The following is a 19,684-nucleotide window of genomic DNA, read 5'->3' on the forward strand; positions in this document are numbered from 1 at the left end:
GTCAAGGCACTGAACAGCTGGAAGTTTTCTTGTCTCTCTGGTTTGTTTTGTTTTCTTTGCAGTTACTCTTTATTATCTGGTATCATCTCCTCAGAGTTACATGTGTTCATTGCAGGGCTAAGAAAAACAGTTTTTTTGGCAGACTTTTTCCCTATCCTTGGCTATATATCTCCTTTGTTAACTCATCTCTTTTCCAGAAAACGAACTGGGACCATCTAATTCAGTGAATAGTAGGTACTTGAAAGAAAGGAGGTTTATATCACACAATATATTGTTTTTATCATCTTCTGTACTTCCTCTACACTGTGTAATATGATATTTTATGGAAGCATTCGGCCACAGCTCTAGAGCAGAAAAGTTCCTTGAAAAATTCAATTTGCAAATGGTTGTGGTAGCTTATGCAGAGTATGCTGGCACAAAAGCCTGTGTCATTCTTCAAACTCCAAACAATGGAAGTATCCCTATGGGAAGTTAATCTAGTTGATTTTTTTTTGTTGGTTGGTTGTTTATATGAGTTTCCCCATGGTCCTTCTTTTAGGTTGTTTATATTGGAAAAACATTCTGATCAACCAGGGCTGGTGGGAATTCTTTCTACCCTATATACTGTACCCCTTGCAGAGATTAGGAGAGACGAGGAGAATCTGGAGGGGAAAATAAACACAGATTACAATAAAAGGACTAATAGGAGCCATGCACAAGGGCTTCTGCATCTGAGAGACAGGAAAATTGTCTGAAAGAGAAAGAATTATTTCCACTTCTTGGATGGAGAATGTCTTTATTTTATCAATATTCTCTTGTTTGTGCAGACATCTTCACACTAATTAACCTGTCAAAAGGCTTGCTGTGCAGGAAGAGTAGAAATGTAGTCAATCCTGAGTCTAGAAAATCATTGTGATCTTTATCACTTTCCCAGTTAATTCTGTGCTGATAATGACTTGTGTCTCACTGCAGAAAAACTTTACCTTGTATTGAACCATTGGTCAATTCTGCCTGCCTTCCCTGAAAGACTTACACAAATAATTCCTTCTAGACAGACCAACCTGTTGCTTGCTTAACGTCTAAGTCCTGCAAACATGTAAGCTTGTATTTAACTTTTCTCTGGTTTCTCATCCCATTGACGTCAGGAGAGCTGTTCAGATGGGGAAAATGAAGTATTTATGTGCGCTGTAGCAATACAAACTTTTGCCCTTGCTTTTGCTATCAGTCTTGGCTCTCCAGAGTGCCTGTGAAGGCAGGAGACTGTCCAAGCATAGATGAGCCATGAAATAAGCTCTGGACAATTAAGGGAAAGTCCAGCTGTGTAACCATGGCTTCTGCTTTTAAATGCTGCTTTTAACAGTATAGCCAGAGCTGTTTAAAAAAGCAAAGTTTTCTTTGCAAGAGGGAGGATTTGTGTCAGAAAAATTAAATCACTCATCAAAGAGGCAGGAGCAAGCTCAGTTACGGGAGGTTTTCAATTCCTTCTTTCCTCCTGGTGCACAACTGCTGCAGACACAAACACTTTAATGCCAGCTGCTGATGGAAGAAGGTCAAAGCCTTTGGCTCTGGAGGGAAAGTTCCCAGGCACACTGCCTGCAGCATAACAGAGAGGCGAAGGCCACTGAGGTGGTTGTTTCTGGCACAATTTATTTGATATAAGAGAAACTTAGTTGGAAAACATATGACAGTCACAGTTCTGTGCTGATACAAGTTGGGAAAAGTAGACATAGAGGCTGTAGATCACTGGGGTATCCCTGTGCATGTCTGAAAGCAGATCATGGCGGAGCTGACTTTGCTTTGGTTAGTCTCAGGCATATATCAGACTGATGGAGAGTGAAGTCTAAGGATAAACCTAGAATCAACCTTAATTCCTCTAGAAAGGCTGGTGTCCCTTAATCTTTGGGGACCTCTTATTGTTTGGTCTTATGTCAGTTCTGCTAAATCATGTAGCACAGTGGGCTTCTCTCACTCGGAGATTTTACTTATTCATTCAGCGTACATCTCCCTGGAGCAGAAGTCTTCCTCCTTGGGACAGGGGTGCATCCTCCTGGTAAAGGTCAGGGGAAGGTGCAAAGCGGTATCTGGTGACAGGAAGAGGTGAAATACTAAAATCTGGGGAAGGAAAATTGGCATCTGGCTTTGGTCCCCTTGCTCAGTAGGTGAATGTAATGCCAGTTTCACCCAACAGCCATAAAGAGGGTGCTGGGCTGCTCTCCAGGATGGGCGAGGGCTACCCGAGCAAAGACTGAATTGGCAAGTGAAGCAACAAGTTACTTCATGAGCTTTTGGTACAATATTGCTTCAAAGAACCAGGCTTTACATTTTTAACTTGATCATTTGCAATAGCTGATCATTTGTGTCATAAGAGAAGTAATGTGCTACAAACCCAGACCTGGAATATCTTGTATTTAACCTGCATGGGTGAAAATTCTATGATTTCTATTCTATGATTCTATGGAAATGACCCTGAAGTGGACAAAATGGTGGAGAGCTGGACCTGTGGGTGTAAGGAAGAAATCCTTGCATAGACCCTCTACATCCACATCTTCCAGAGGTGGGCTGCACCATATACCAGGAAACCATCAGACACCCAACTTTGGAATGATGCTAAAGGGGAAGAGTTCGGTGAAGATGAAGAGCATGGGCTTGGAGACATTGCATGTTGCCCATGCTCCCCTTCCCCTCACTGATGCACGTGTTCTGGGAGCTCCCCACTGCCAGGAAGGGACCTGCTGCTGAGCTCCAGGGTGGCAAGTGCATGGTTCATCCTCAGTAACAATTAGTCCAGCAGTTCAGCTCTTTTTAATCTCTTTAATCTTTTCCTCAGATGTCTGTTGGAACCACAGAGAACAAAGCACCTTTTATTTTTGCTAGGGTCTGATGAGGAATGGTGTCTTAATTACAAACCTCTACCGCAGAGGGAGACACATTACCTCTTAAGCCCCACTTTTTCTTGGAAGGACTAGCTACGCTCCAACCACAATAATCCCTGTACAGGAACCGCATTCAGTTGTACTGCCTTCAATTTTCTGCTTGCATTTAAAGTTGAAGAATACATAGATACAGATATTCATTAAAAACAAAACAAAACCAACAAAACTGATTGTGTAAATGTTACTGAAAATCCATATTTGATGTTTTTATCCTCTTATTTCCTTCAATACTCCATTCAATTATTTACATACCATGTGTAAGTCTAGCAATCAATATGGTACCTGCTGATACGGATTATGTTCTTAACTGCTCATTCATAGTGGGTGCAGCTTGCTTGAAAAACAGTCCCGTTAAATTGCTTTTGGACAGTACTCTGCAGTACTCGGTTCAGGTTCAAGTAGGCTGTGAGCACAGGCATTGTCTCTCAAAAATTGTATTTAGGAAGTTGATGGTTTTCCAGGGGTTTTTATAAATGTTGTGTGGCAATTCAGTTCTTTACACTGACTGTGTGACCCAAGACAGTGGAGCACTGTGGTACCTGAGCCTGGGATCTGCTCTGAAGGGCAAGACATGGAGAACGGCTTGCAAGCATCAGACTCAGGTCTCTGCAGTGACCTGTCTGTAACAGTTTGAAGTGGAATGCAGACATTTTTTTTTAGAGTTAAAAAGACCTAATAAGAAAATCCTAATTTTGAAATAAAGCTAAATGAGCCCAAATATTCCATGTACTAAATTAGTCAAAAGGGAAATAAGGCTCTAAGCTTACCTTTCTGTTTATCATAAGACCACATGCGAAGATGAGTGACAGGCAGCAGCCCCGTGCTGTCAAGTCAATAAACCAAGGCTTTGTGTGTCTTATCACGTCTAATTAAGGCCTGAAAAACTTGTTGCCAGCAACACTTGTCATGGCTGTGTTCATTTGTAATTAGCATGTCAATCCTTTCTGCTTAACCAGCTGCCAGTCTGAAAGTCTATAGCAAGCCACCATCCAAACCACAGATTTTTAGATGCTGTTGGCTGTTAAGTCTTTTATGCCCCTCATGAAAGAAGAGGTGCCCTCCCCGTCATTCTTCATACATATTCCTGACTCTTCTTGCCTCTGCTATTGCGTCTTACTCATGTAGGATTTGATCATTCATTTCTGAAGGCAATTTTAAAACATCTGGAAGCAATTACCTTGCTTTGTGGGGTTTTTTATAGCTGACTTTTTTTTTGCACTTTAACCAATGTCGTTCAGGCACTGGGGACTCTGAAAAATCCCTTTCTGCACATACCCCAGAACATGCGAAATAAAACATCAGACTTTTCTTGCTGCCATACAGCACGTTTTATTTCAGTTTAAACCTTAACTGATGTTCTCAGGCCTAATCCTGCCTTCCCCATGGGCTCGTGTGTGGGGAGTATCGGCCAGGGCAGGCTGTGAAATCCTGGTGGGCCTCCATGCACTTGTCCTAAAAGATGCATGAGTCCTCATACAAAAAGGATTGTATTAATTCATTGTTTTCTTCAGACCTCCTGCTGAGTAGGCAACTCTGGAGCTTCTGCAGGGACCTTTGCATGGAGGCATCTCCATTACAGCCCCCTGTCCCAGTGTGACATTTCCCATTAAAACAATAAGAAGGTCTTTTCAGCTGCATCTGTGTAGTTTCACCCGTAGCTTCTCTCCTGGTTTCTGGGAGCTGGTGCTAATAACAGCTAAGGGAAGATGTAACACCAGCTGCCTGTACACTCGGAGAACCAGTTACTCCAAGCCAGTTGCCTGGGGCTCCGGACTGCTACCACAGTGTAGCCAGTGCAAGGTCCCATGCTGCTTTTCCTGGCTGTAGCCACTATCGGGATTTTCAGATGAAAGTGGAGGATGTGCCATCACACTCCACGAGAGGAAGTTTCTGAAGGCGCTGAGCGTTTCGGGCTGTATCCTGATGCAGGAGCACTTGAAGCCCCCATCACATGACTCTTTGTCCTTGTCTGCTTGATTCATTAAATGTCCCCACCAGCATATCCTGCTTGAAAAACCTCTGGTCCTGCGTGACTCCTCCTGCACTAGGCATGGAAAGGTAACAGCATGCTGCTGTAACATCTGGAGTCCCAGATGCTGTAGGGAGCACTTTTGACACCTGTATGTGTCCTCAGTAACTATCATCATTCTTACTGTTCTCTCATGTTTTGATTTTTATTTCAACTGTTACGTACGACATCCAATACAAATTATTAAATCATGCAGGAAATCTACATTAAATTGCTGTATTGCTGGAGCATGAAATTTCTTCCTGTGGAATAGATTGGGCTAAAGAAAGGGAGGAGTATTTTCATTTAAGAGATTTGCAAACACTTCTAACTTTCAACCATACAAATGGCAGAAAAGGAATAATGTATGATACACAGCTCATTCTCTGAAAAGTCACTTCTGTTTGAAAAAATATCTGATGCTGCATAGTTTGGGAGTCTTATTTAGTTCTTCTATTCATCTAATTCAATAGGGCTTTTTTCCTCTTATTAAAATATTTCAAAAGTTTTAAAATGTACTCGGTCTGACTTGCGGAAAAAGGCATCTCAAAGCTTTGCATCTTTACACATGTGTATATGTACACATACTCATATACCCAATAAGTGCATATGTTATAACACACATGTTAGTGTATACATCTCAATATACTTCTAAGATGCAAAACCGCAAGGAAAATTCTCTCATCTCCTTGTCAGCTCTTTGTGTCTTTGGCAGATGTTTCTAATAAAGCAGAACCATGCAAGGATTTAAACACCAGTTTTGTTGGAGTCAGTGTAGCTTCTGCCATTAATTTCTTGCAAGGCCAGAACTGCACTCCAACCTCTGCCCAGACCAAATTAACAGAAATGTTAACATCACATCATGGGCTTTCTATGTGGGTTTGGATTCAGTGCTGATACCAAAAAATCTGTGGGTACTCCATCCCCCATCCCTTTCTGAATACTGTTAGGAGTTTGAAAGGATCATCTCTAATGTTATTAGAAAAAAGAGAAAATATTTGAACTAATAATGTAATTTGCCATTGTTTATGCCTTTGTCTTGTATTTTCTGCTACTGCACTACATAAAAAATAGATACATTCCCTTATTTGCATATTATGTCAATTGAACACTTTTCTCCAACACATTAAATATGACACTCTGCTTTATCTCTAAGAGACAGAGCAAATATTCCCAGATTGAGGGTAATACAGGGCACTTTGCAAAGTGTCTGAATCCAGAAGTAATTTGGAGAAGGGCTGCTGTGTACCCGAGAGTTTAATTCTCCCTATGGCTGCTTTTTGCTCCTCTTCATCGATGGGAAAAATTTGGAGGCTTTATTAGAAACATTCCTGCTACCCATCCTACTTTCTGAAACAGTTCTGTGTTAAAAGGATACAGGAGATGTTTTCCTTCTCATTTTTGGAGCAGCATTGTTTTTGCCTGTGGAATGCAGGGGTACATCTGCACATCTGCTCCACATCAAAGCTCATTCCACATTTCTCTGCCCTCTGTCATCCAGTATTTGCAGTACATTTCCCTCTCTTTCCTTAATTTTCTTTTACTTTTCCCCATTCTTGGCAGGCTTCAAGGACACTGGAAATACACCATCATGTGTTACAAAAACAAATAAGTCTATGTTATTTAAGGATCATCAGAATAATTCTGATGAATTCTCAGCACCCCTGCATGTGGCCTGCTTTGCTAATGCTATTACTGATATAATTTCCAATGTTTATTTTATTAGGGTTTGGTGAGCTTTGCTGCACATCTCCAGACAGATGGCAGTTTAGATTACCAAGGTACCTTTAACCCTGCAACAGCAACCTTTGCTCTGTAAAATGCAAGTTTTTCTTTTGCTTACAGAGCAGAAGGTGCCAAAATCCACAAAAAAAGTGTGAAAACCTCGATAGAGGTTCACTCATCAGCATAGTCTACTAAATTGACATGAGGGTCCCCTTTGAAACAAGCTCTCCAATTTCCCCTCGGACAATGTCTGGAGCTATTCTTCTAAAGGACTAAAGGTTTCATGTTCTAAAGAACAACACTGGAACTGCACTAGGTTTCAGTCCCACTCACTGCCACAGCATTTTGTACTCTCAGGCTGCTTCTTATGCCACATGTTATTCTAACAAGCTATGCAATGCATTAACTTCAGCATCCTGCTATTAAACCCCCTCTAGCTGTAATATATCTATTTCAAATGTGCTGAAAGGAAAAATAAAGGCATTTTTGGGGTGCCACGTCAGGCACAACAGAGCCAGGCCATGTACATTTCAGGGTAGGTGCCACCAGGCTGCACTGGGGGTGGCTACCATAAGTGGCATGGATAAGCCCTTCTCTTTGCCACTTGGCCTGGGCGCTGGGGATCATGTCCTGCCATAGATGCTGTTGTTGCTGCTGCAGAGATGTGTCTGAAGAAATTGAAAACAGGCAGCATTATTCCTTCCTATTACACAGTGAATGAACTCCTTCCTATATGCACAGCCCTAAACATTAATTTTGCTGAGTTAGGAGTGAACTTGGCTTCTGTGGTGGGCACATAGGTAACCAGAAAAGCTCTGAATATCCTCCCTAACAGTATACCCCTGCTGAAGACTGTGGTGTGCTGGGTTACTTTGTTTGCTGTGTTCCTGTGTGAGCCTTTCAGTATCAGAATGCAGCACTGATGGTCACAGCAGGCCAGTAATTAGGTCTGCTTGTAAAATGCTCTGAGAACATAAGATCTTTTTTCTTCTCTTCACACTAACCAGCTTGCTCATCCATAACTAATTCCCAAATAACTTCACCATTTGTCCCCAGCTCCTTTACCCTTTATACAGATTCTGCATGTCTAGTTTGCATGAATTTGAGACAGGAGAGGAAGACGCAATTTTAGTTTTACACAAGCTCTTGGATTAGACTTTGGCATAGCAAGCTGAACACAAAAAGGCCAGAAGACTCAGCTGGGTCTTCCTTCATCTTGCCCATCTTTTATCATCTTCAGGCTTTTTAACAGCTAGCTCTCTCAGAGAACGGACTTGAGACCTTGTCGTTTTTCTTTCCCTTATGTTGTCTTTCTTGACTAGGAAGGCCACTCACCAGTAGAACACTTGATCAGGCACTGTAACAAGGACCGTTGCAGTGGTAAGGCCACTGTAAAGCTAGCATGGAAGAGAGTCCGTGGTTCTTCCAGCATTCATCAGTGGTGTGCTTTTCTGTAATTCCCATCTGCATTGCATTTTGTGCCTCATTTTCCAGTCTGCTTTTGTTCTCAAGAAAACACAAATGCTCGGTACCATCACATTGCTTTCCTTGTCTATTGTTAGACAAGGGTAACTGGTGAGAATCCATTGTGAGCATTCACCGAGTCTTCCCTGAGCTCCTCACTTCTCTGCCTTTGAATCTCAGGGGAAAAAAAACTCCCACTCCCTTATGCCTGTGAAGAAACATTTCAGTTTTAATCTTGCCTTTTAGGTTGTTCTGCTCTTCATCCCACTGCTGGTTTCGCAGAACACAAATAGTTGGAATATGCCATCTATGGGCCTGAGGAAGGTTTGCAAGTTTTAGCAGTCGGTTATACATGGCCATACTGCTTGGGGAAGGCAAGCTGTACATTCCATTAAAGAAGCAATGGCAATGTTTGGAGTCAACTCCCAGCCTTCATTTTAAATCACTCTCATTCTAAATATAAACCTGCCTGGCCACACAAGTGCCTCCTTTAGAGAAGCAAATATTGATTGTGTCCTATTCGATAGCACTTTACAGTGGGTATAGAAAGGAAGAACAGAAGCAGCTAAACTCTCCTGATGTTGGGTTTGGGTTTTTTTTGCTGAAGCGTTAATGTGTTGTTCATATAGATTAACAACTGACTTCACACACCTCCTACCAAAGTCCTGGCTGCTGAGCCTGCCCAAGCTTGCCTAAGACAAGAGTTGGACTTTGTTACTCCTCTCAAAGTCATGTTCAGGGATAAAAAAGGCTCACTTGGCTGGCAGCACATTTTAAGCAAAAGAGCATTTTGTCTGATAAAAGGCTGTGAGGTGAAGACCTCTGATACACAGCTAGCAGGAGTCTGCTCCAAAAAAGCTTTACCTGAAAGTGCATAGCACGACAAAGAGTGAGATATCTCAGTAACTGTATGTAACCAAACCTCAGTGGCAGTAAAAGGTATTCAGAAGGAAGCAGACTAACATTCTTATTCATGAGTTTGAATTCACTGCCTTTCACACTGGAGCTGCCCAAGGATCAATAGAGCCAAAATCAGCTCTCAGGCTGTACTGCCCCACACCACCCAGTGACCCAAATTCTGTTCTCAGTTACATGTGCCTATAAAAACAGACACATCATGGACTGAGATCAGCAGAAAGGGGTTCGTGTCTCACTTTGTGTCATGGCCACCAGGAAGTAACTCCACAAGACGTAAGAGTATCAGACAGCACTTTCAAATTTGGAGTCCTCATTGCAGGCCCTGAGATCTATATTTAGCACCTTTTGACAAATTACAGGACATTGTCTGTCCAGCACCTCTCAAGAGAAAGCAACTTACTTAGGTTTTTAAATATTCCAGGCATTCAAGTCAAAGAGGACAGCTGTTGCTGTCTCCTCAGAAGTTGCCTATCAACAGTGTGTCAAGCAAAGTGTTTCCTGGAATGAGCCTGTTCCTTTGCATTACAGTTTGCCTTAAGCCTGGCGGGTTGTTCACCAGTGCCAGAAAGGTTGTTCCCAGAAAAAAACGAACATAAAAGTCCCCAAATTCTCACGCTGAACAATAATGCTTAGAATCTATTTCCTAAAAAAATATTACAAAGGCATGCAGTAGACAAAGCAATCTACTCAAGTGATAGCCACTAGCAGACACTTTAAGACACCAAGAATAAGCAAAGGAAGAGGCCCTGAGCCACAGGCACTCAGCCTACTCATGCCACAAGCATAAAAAACCTCTGAAACACATCCACTACCACCTTCTTGACTAAGGCTCACTTTCACTGATGTGCTGGTATGGCTCACTGGATGCTCCCTGACAGCAGAGAGGAATGCAAAGCCCAGAGGTCCTTCTCAGCTATCCTCCACCTGGTTCGCGGTTATCCCTCTCAGTGATGCTATCTTGAGGTTAGTGGCCTTGACAAATACTGACCAAGCCAATTATACTCATTAAAGAGAAGGACAAGGCTGAAAGGCAACAGTTTTAAAGTTCTATAAATAGTGAGCTAATCTACAGGGGGCAGCTGCTCTGCACTTTCGTTTAATTGTTTCTGAATAAACACGTTCCTCAGCAAACTGTCATATCGATGCTCCCAAAGTCACCCTTGGTACCTTCTCCCTCGGTTGCCACAGACACCAGCGCCATTAGGCTCCTCTTATACACCTACACCTTATCCGTCATCTTTGACCTGATACTCTCTCACTTCACATCCTCAGACACTGGCAGTGTCTGAATTATGCTGTCTTTCTGCACATCTTACTCAGCTCATACGCATATCCAAATATTCAGCTTTCTCTAATCTCCTGGACAGCTGAAAGCTCTCCTCCAGGATCATATTACTTTCTCTGCATCCCTACCATGGCTCCCACTTCTTTACCGCATCAAATACATGCATTTTCAAAGACCTTTCGTAACTGCATTAGGGATCTGGTCTCCCTTTCCGGATGCAGATAGGAGTCTTGAGGACCTTCAGTGATGGGCAGAGCCACTGAAAGGACTATGGGTGTCCACTGCTTGTAAATTAAAAACCTAAAAGAATAAAATTATAGTTATTAGTTGTACTGAGTGCCAGTGCTCCTCCTCATAGCATAGCTCCACAAGGAGCTCCAGGGATAACCACAGGGAGACTCCTCTGTGCAGCACAAGTTGCATGTCTTCTTTTTATTTTTCCCCAGTGAGTGTAACTCACAAAAGGAGGAAAGTGAGTGCAAAAAGGATGTCAGGAACTATCACAGCAGTTGCTAGTGACCATTTGATAGATCTCAGACCTGTGTCTTAAGAGCTGTGCATTTGGCTTGAAACAACATGGACACACTACCACCAGCACAGCTGTGAGGGATGAGTGTTACCCTGTTGTGGCATTACGAGATTTGTGGTCCAGCAAAGCACCAGCCTGTGCTCCCACAAAAGCCCAAAGTTAAATAAGGAAAAGGATTCCCCATGCATCAGCTCCAGGTTCCCCTTTGTTATTCACAACTCGTTAGATGGTGCAGATAGTTTACGATAGAGCTCTGCTTTTCAAGCCTGTATAATTGCTGGAAGTGATGGTTACATTATCACGCCAGGTGCAGAGGGGTAAATAGGAGTAGTTGGGGTTTTATCCACAAATAAACATTTTTCTGGCACATGTGTTTGAAGTAGCCATCCCAGCATTTAGGCTGTCTTACAATTAATTCCAGTATTTTTCCTGTGGTTTGGAAGAAGGTTCATAATTTAGTAATTACTGTAACTTTTCCAGGGACAGGAATGAGGTATGATCATTATACATGTGTGCTTTTAGGTGGGACACATGAAAGTGAAAAAAAAGAGAATGGAAAAGAATAGAATAGAACAGAACAGAACAGAATAGAAGCTCAGGTTTGAGGCATTGAAGATTTTTCCACAGCGGCCCACCTTTATCCACTATAAACACATTCTTCCAGATGTATGCCCTGAGTCTGATATGCGTAAAACATAAATCTAAACCATATGGCGTGAACGGCTGGGCCTGACAGTCTAAAATATCCAAGAGACCACGGAATAGAAATCTCATTACGGCCTGATGGCTGTTGTGCAAATGCTTGAAGTTCATATTTTATTCTTACCCTAATGATTGTGGATGTTGGATGGAGAGCAGAATGCTAATGTTTCATTCACTTGGCAGGAGATGGCTATATCCCAGACCATTCAGTGTTTACATGTTTTGCTGCTTGATTTGTGAGTGGCTCTCTTCTCCCACTGCATTGGCACAAACACCAGTGAAACCCAGCAGTTCCAGCCCACTGACTAGATGAAACCGCAGCTTATTGAAAGAGCAGCCCTTGGAAGCGTGAAGAAATTAACGCCTTCATGAGGGTGATAATAGGAATAACAGCAGTGGGGATGCAGAGGCTTCCCAAAGTCCCAGCAGGGCCAGGGTGATGCCGGCAGTGGAGCCCATGGCTCTGCCCTCCAGGTCTTGGCTCCAGGCATCTCTGCTCCAGCTCAGCACTGCACTCACCAACTTGAGCTCGGCGCAGGCACTGCTCTGGTGATATGGCCCACCCTGGTTCAGAAACAAGCACTTTGGCATTTAGTTCTGCTTTCTTTGGCTGCTTCAGATTCATGCAGTGGTACCAACCCACCAATACCATAAATAAAGGGAGATGTGAAATTGTGGGGGCTTTAGGGTGCTACCACTAATGATTAATTATTTTCCTTTATTTTGTGGTCTCACTGGCACACTACCTGTCTCATTTTACAACTAAGAAATGTGGACCTCCACCACATGGTGTTTGTCACCTAACTCCAGACAAACTCTGACATCCCCTTTTGTTATTTCTAGATGAGTAAAACAGACGAAACAGCTGGTGTATATGGAAGAATTACACGTATTGTGATTTCAAAAGAACTATATCCTCATCTGGTCTTCAAGAAGGAGAAGTTTTGCTGCTTCAGGCATCCTTGGAGACCTTCCATTTGAGGCTTGGTGGATCCAGGTGATACCCAGTACCTCCCTGCACCTCTGTGCTGGGCTGTCTGTCTAGTCAGTAAGTTTTACCAGTGCCAGAAACTAAAAAAATTTGTGCTTACACGAGAGCAAGCAGTGTCTGCAGTAAGAGCACCTCCTCCTGAGTAAGAAACTTTCCACTTTGCAAGGTGATCAGTCCTGCCAATTCTTCCTTTCCACACTATGGTACCTGATCTAGAGTTGTCCCAGAAAACACAGTTTAAAAGCTTGCACCATGCTTGGGCACATCGGTAGGAACCCAGCTGCAGGGAAAAGGTTAAGGATTGTGCTTCAGGCGTGCAATAATGGTCTACTCAGAAGAGGCTGTGAGTCCCAACAAAGTCAAGGAGAGATGTTGTAAAAGTTATTTAGGTGCTTCCATACATTATGGAGCAGAACACCAGTCCTCACCAAAGTCTTGAACAAAGTGCAGCAAGTGTTTCATGGACATAACTTGAGGATCTGTGAGAATGTGGATAGAAAGTACTGAAGTAGGCAAAAAAGGGTAATATCAGCCTCAGAGAACAAATCCTAATGAAGAGGGAGTGGAATAACACTGCTAATTTTTTTTTAATTGTTGTTTACCAGACAGGCCATGTGTCTATTCGAAATTAACAGCAACGTTGGTCAAAAAATCTCCTTAAATCCACTGGAGTCAACAGAAAAGAGGATCTGGCACTGAAATGTCTGCTGAGTCAGATTTCATGCCTGAATAAGAAGGCTGATTTGGGATTTAAAAGGATAGTCCATACAAAACAGGGTAACCCAAATGTCTTGTTAAAATATAGAATAATATTTTCCTCCCTGTTCCCAATCTCGCAAGAAGTTGGTAGGTGGGGTAAATGAAGTATGGCTCTTTCCTCCCTGGGATGCCTTTGCTGCTGGCTGGAGGCAGCACAGCGCTCCTCAGAGCAGGAGGAATTCCTTTCGAAACATCTGCCTACGTGAGGGTCCTGGAATTTGCATCTTCCCTGAGCCTGCTTTACCTCACCTCCCTGCCTTCTTGGCATTCCCCTCTCGTCCAGCAGATAAGAGCACATTTCCAGAACCAGTTTTGCAATTATCCATCTTCTCAGTTTTCTTTCCTGACCTTTAAAGGGGATGCACCGAACAAATGCCTTTGTAGGAGAGCCAGACTTCCAGCTGGGTGGCTATTTCAAAGGAGCAAATATGATCTTTTCATAAATACCATGTCAGGCCCATGTAACTTGCAACTTATTTATTACAGTCCTAATGCACACCGTGGAAGCCAGGGCTGGTGTTGCAGAAGAACACCCATCTAAAGCATTTCAGAACTGTGAAGCAAGGTAGACAGCTATATTTTTGAGCAAGCTGCTTAGAGGTTGTTTAATTCAGCTTTTACTTGGGTTCCATGAAGCATTTAAAACTATTCCGAGTTTAGAAGAAAATGATAAAAATATTGCAGCCTGTGAATTATTTGTTAAGCATCTGGTCTTGGCATTCAAAACACAAACTGGTCACCTAGGTACATGGACAAAAAACTCTTCTATGATGTTATCAGTTTGTTCCCATTGATCAAATATTTGAGCCTCCTTCAAAACCTTTTGGGGTTCACATACCCCCAAAGGGCTCACCTGAACTGGACAGAAAAGGGCTTTAATGAAAAGCTTACCCACCTTTCCCATACTTTGCTGGCTGTAATGAAATACTCAGGGGGAAAAAAATAGTCCCTTTCCTTGCTTTGGTGTGTATTGGCTTCACATTTGTGTCACCAAGCGTGGCCAGTGGGAGGCCAAAAGAAGCTCGTTGTTTTACTGAGCAGCTTGGCATGGACTTGGAGTGCCTTAACTGAGTGGCCACCAAAAAGTAGTATTTGTTGGAAAGCACGGCAGGGTCACAAGCATCACTGCTTTAGTTGACCCTTTCATTTCCCAAATACAACAGTGTACGGGAGGATTATGCCCAGTGTGGAAGAGCCATGAATTCAGAGCATCACACCCCATAGTTGGCTTCCCCACTATGCGTGTGTAGCATAAATAGCTAAAACTTCCTCTGCTCATCTATCTCTCTCTGGTGTGCACGTGTATGGTAGATGGTGAATCTTGAGGAGGTGGCGGGTCCCTGTGCTTCAATGCAGTTGTGTTCAACACTTTTGCTCACAGTTCCAGTGCTGAAAACTTAGCACGTAGCTCTAACAGATTAGGGCCAAATATTTTATGCTTAGTGGAAGCAAAGAAACCAGCTCAGCTTTTTTTCAGTTGCATTGAGTGCCCCTTGGCATTTTTACAGGGCTGGATACTTCTTAAATATGTGACTGTAAGACCTTTGGTGGAAGCAATAGAAAATCTTGCTATTTGATGAGAGAATGACCAAGGTCCTTTCTGCCTGCTGTCATCCCATGCAAAACTGATAGTGTTTGTTACATCCTGAGACAATATCAAATGCATGAGGAAAAAATAGTTAAGAAGCAAACTGCATAGCACTTGCTCCACTCTGTACTTCATGGATAAACGTGCACAGACAGATCTTAGTCTAAAAAGTTCTGATGTAACACACACCACCACTGAGGCTGAAAACATTTGCGTACTCTTCATCTCACATGGTCTGATTTTGTTTATTAAGACACTGTAGGTGCTGGCATTTGATGCATAGCTTTCACCTTAAAGTCTGAATTTCATAACTAGTAGCCAAACTCCCTCCATTATTTTGGTTTGATTTAAGCATAAATTCTCTTTGGTGGTGGAAGTGTTTTAAAAGTACTGAATCCTCCAAAATGTTTCACGGGCCTAGAAAGCCAGTTTGCTTGAGAGCAAGCATAATAAAATTGTGAATAACCACTTTTTTCCTGCAATTTTCAGAAGGGCTGAATATATTAGAACCACAAAAAGGATGTTACAGAGTCAGCAGAGCCAAAGTCATTTAGAGTTTAACCTTCACTGAGACATTCCATCTTCTCTCTGGCAAGAAAAGTATTTTGTGGCTCTATATCAACCTTCCCACGAATAATCCCAAAGTTGTACTATCTGCTGAGCCTGAGGGTAACTTCATTAGTACTCACCACATCTTATTTGAATTCCACATACAGTTTGGTGTTTAAATTACAGGAAGACTTTGCGTTTAAGAGTTTCCGCATCATGCTGAGGCTTGGGAAAAAAAGTCCACTTTGACACATAATAGGGATTGATGTGCTACTTCAAATGCTGGTGTTACTGGAAAGGAAGGAACTTCCACAGGAAGAGCAAGGGAAATTATACAGGAATCAATAAAGGATGCTAAAAATAGGGTTTGACTTATCCTCCATGTGAGTCAAAATACCCTACTCAAGGGCTTCACATGCTGTATCTTAGCTGGTATATTCAGACTGCTTTTACAGGTGTACAGACTGTCAGGATTTCCTCATAAGTCAACAGAGAGTGGCAAGCATCTCTAGAGGACAGTTCATCCCAGCTACCTAAGGAATTGCCAGGAAAAAAAGAGTGCTGTAGAGCCTGCCCTTTTCCTAATTGCCATCAACTTTACATGCTTAAAGTCAAACATGTGCTTAATTACTTTCCCCTTGGAGAGCTGAGTGCCTGGTAGGATTGAACTGCTAGCTTGGAGGAAAACAAAGAAATTAGCAAATATTCTGGATGAACCTGATGAACAAAACTGGGGAGCAAGGAGAGCTTGCCTGCAAGGATGACTAAGTTGCAGGCTCAGAAGTGTAATGTTCCTAAGAGAGAGAATATGATTAGTCAGGTAATTTACAGGTAATATGCTTTCATCATTTTCTACTTAGCATTAATTTTCTAAAACGTCGGGCAGGAGCTTGCTCAGGGAGGAGGAGGGAGGCAGTGGGCAGGGCCGGGCTGGTGTGGCCCTGGGGGCTGCCATGCTGTGCTCTTTCCATCCGTGTGGCCCCTCTGTCCACATCAGCACAGGGTGGTTGAGCTTCTGCTGTTTGTGATGGAACCACCACAGCCACAGCCATTTACCCACACACTGGAAAAGAGCCCATCCTTTGGGATTCAAAGCAGGAGCTTCAGCTCAGAAGTTCACAGGCATTTTGGGTGAGCAAAGTGGAAGTAAAACTGAGCAGCATAAGTTTGGAGATGTTGCTGTTAACTAAGGCACTAACAAACAGTGGAGCATGTGGCAGGGAAAATGATGGCTGTATGGCTAATTCTTGGGGGAAGGAAGGGTGTCACTCAGCTTTCTTCACCTTTGGGATATTCTTAACCTCTCTACACTGTAGTTGCTGTTATATCTGACTAGTTAACTGATCAGATCTATTAATTAGGTATGTTTTAAGCCTATATTTACATGAGCGCTCTTAAAGAACAACAGATTATGATTGCAAAATACATTAGCACCTAAGGTCTTTCTGCAAAATGTGAGAAAAGGTGGTTTGGGCACAATTAAGAAGATTTTTGTTTCTTAGGCACTATTAAAGCCTATTACACAAACTCCTCAGGGCTTTCTACACTCCTTAATGAGGGTAGTGTGAATAGATTGAGAGCAGTACAAGGTCTTAAATTTGAAGATTATAGCCTATAACAAGTCACAGAAAGTTTTTAACATTGCCCCTGTTAATCAGCACCAGGCAAACATGTGTAAGAAATAATACCCTCCCTGTGTGCCCCCCACCTCTAACCTCCCCATCTTGCAAACAAAAAACTGCAAGAGCCAACAGATCTGTTCTGGCTTGTTTTATTTCACTTTGTGTTTATTAAAATGCTGTGTTTGCAGTTTATATTTCTTGGCATGCTGTTATTTCAAGGACACTTAAACAAGAACAGCATAAGCAACAGGCAGTCTGAGAGAGTAGCTTGTTTCATTCTGCATTTTGGAAGAATCTTATGTAGTCTTATGATCACCAATTACATTATCTGTGCTATTTATTTGCTTTCGATTTACTTAGTTCGGATGGTGAACACAAGCTCAGCTGTTTCCCTTGTTTTCTAGTCATTTCTGCTTTCAGTTTCTGAAGTATAAGCACGACAAATAGGGTAACAACCAAGTTAACCTACCAGAAGCAAATGTTTACAACCGGAAAGAATTGTCTGCATGGATGTTTTAACTCTGCAGCAAAAAAAAAAAAAAAAAAAAAAAAAATCTTTATTAAAAACAGGGCTTGTAATGTGTGATTTCACTTCCTTCTCCTCCACAAAGCCAGAACTTGGTATCCAAACTCACTAGTGTCGAGCAAATACTGCTTCTGTGGCCAGCTGATAGGTGCTCACTTATCTGTGTGAGTATTTGACAGGGCAGCATCAAAAAGTCCCTGCCATCCTTCATAGGTTGCTATCATCCAGAGCATTGCTGCAGGCATTTGTTTTGCCTTGGTAAAGGCCCTTTTAAAAATCACTGCCAGTTCCCAAATAAGCTGTTCAGGAGTACTCAAATCAAGTTCTATTACCTTCTCTGTACAAATTGTAGCTATGTCTCTACAAGTAAATTCAGTGTTCCCAGCTCCACTCTGTGGCACTAAGTGTCCCATGACCTTATATTTAACCTCTTCTACCCACCAAAGAATGCCCAAACTGCCTTCAGGAATGCTCCCTGGGCTAGCAGGTCTTTGGAAGATGCTCTTTGGCAGGAGCTATGCTAAGAAATTAAAAACACTTTGCAATTGTTCAACAATTTGAGCAAAATTGCTTAACAAGAGAACAAGCAAGTTATGTCTCCTGGGAATGGTCCCTGGCATCGTTAGTGGTTGTGTGCCTGAACTAGTAAACTGATGCTCGCATGTGGCTGCTCATCGAAGCTTGGCTTGTGAGTCCCAGCCCGAGTCCTAGCCTCGCGCTCCTTCGTCCTGGAGCTGAATGTTCACAGCCAGGCAACACAAACTTGGTGTCATCCACAAACTGCATAAACTTCACCCCCTTGCTCTGTCTTTCAATCAGTCAGCCCCTCGTGGTACTTTGTTTTGAAGGTCCCTAATAAATGAGCCCTTTTTATGAAGTACCAAGCATACACAATTCCTAGGCAATCCATAAAACTTTTTCCTGAGGTCAGGAACCAGAGTTCAATTTACTTCAGTGGTACACAGCTAGCATCACAGCTCTGTGGATGCTCTGCTTCCCTGGATACATGGCTGCCTTCATACGGCCAGGATTCAGGCTCCAGTTGGAAGACATCAATTTTCAGACAAGCAAATTCATCTTCTGTGAGCTGTGTAAGACAGCTTTAGCTCTGCCTATCTGCTGAAACCAAGCTGAGATGAGAAGGCAAAATGCTTCCTTTCCCGTAGCCCAGCAATGATAACATTTTTCATATCAGGTTCTTTTAGAAAAAATACACTATGCCTGTGTATTATATTTGGATAGGAAATAATTTTTTATGACTACTTCATCTACATAATTGGAAGAACTCCCTTGTCAACTTCTTTTTTAAATAAGCTCTGAGAAATCAGGAGTTCTTCCCTCTTTGTCACTGGAAATAAACACCTATTCCACATGAGCTTGTGCTTCAGGAAGCAAAGATAAATCTACTATTCCCCTACACACTGAATATTGAATGGTGAAAGCACCCTTACACTCGGCTGCTTTCTCTCCCCTGTCAAGAGTAGAATCAATGGTGAAACGTTTGACAAAGGTCAGCGAAAATTTTAATCCTATTGTATTTAAAATCCAGCATAATTCCAGGACAGGCTTCACTGTCTACCAAGAGCTCCCTCATCCTCACTGGAAGCCATGGATGACTTTCTTGTTCTCTACTGGGAAATACAGTCTAGCCATCTTCTAACAGTTAGGGGAGCTGGAGTGACAGGTAATCACTCCACAGTGGACCTAATGTAGGTTAGTGTGAAAGTGCTAAAATAAGGCAACACGTTAACTGCAGGAGAGGTTTGCCTTCCTTTTAAAAGCAGAATTGAGAATACTTTATACCGGATTGTCCAAACAGGTAGGGAAATGGGAAAACCAGCCAGAAATTATTAGGACTTGGTGAAATGAGCATAAGGCGTTTTGACAGTAAGTTGTCTACAGACTGAAGAAAATGAAATCTTGTATCAGACAATGACAAGATGGTGTATAAATGCAGAATAAGAAGCGATGATGAAGTTTGGGGTAGTATGTTCGTAAAGGCCAGAGGAAAATCTTCTCATGGCATGAGGCATTATATCAAAGGCTCAGCCTGAAATTTGAGGATATGAATACAGTCCAGTCTGATGTCCTACCACTGATGACGAG

The sequence above is a fragment of the Strigops habroptila genome, chromosome 1 (genome assembly GCF_004027225.2).
Source record: "Strigops habroptila isolate Jane chromosome 1, bStrHab1.2.pri, whole genome shotgun sequence".
In the NCBI taxonomy this organism is placed as follows: domain Eukaryota; kingdom Metazoa; phylum Chordata; class Aves; order Psittaciformes; family Psittacidae; genus Strigops; species Strigops habroptila.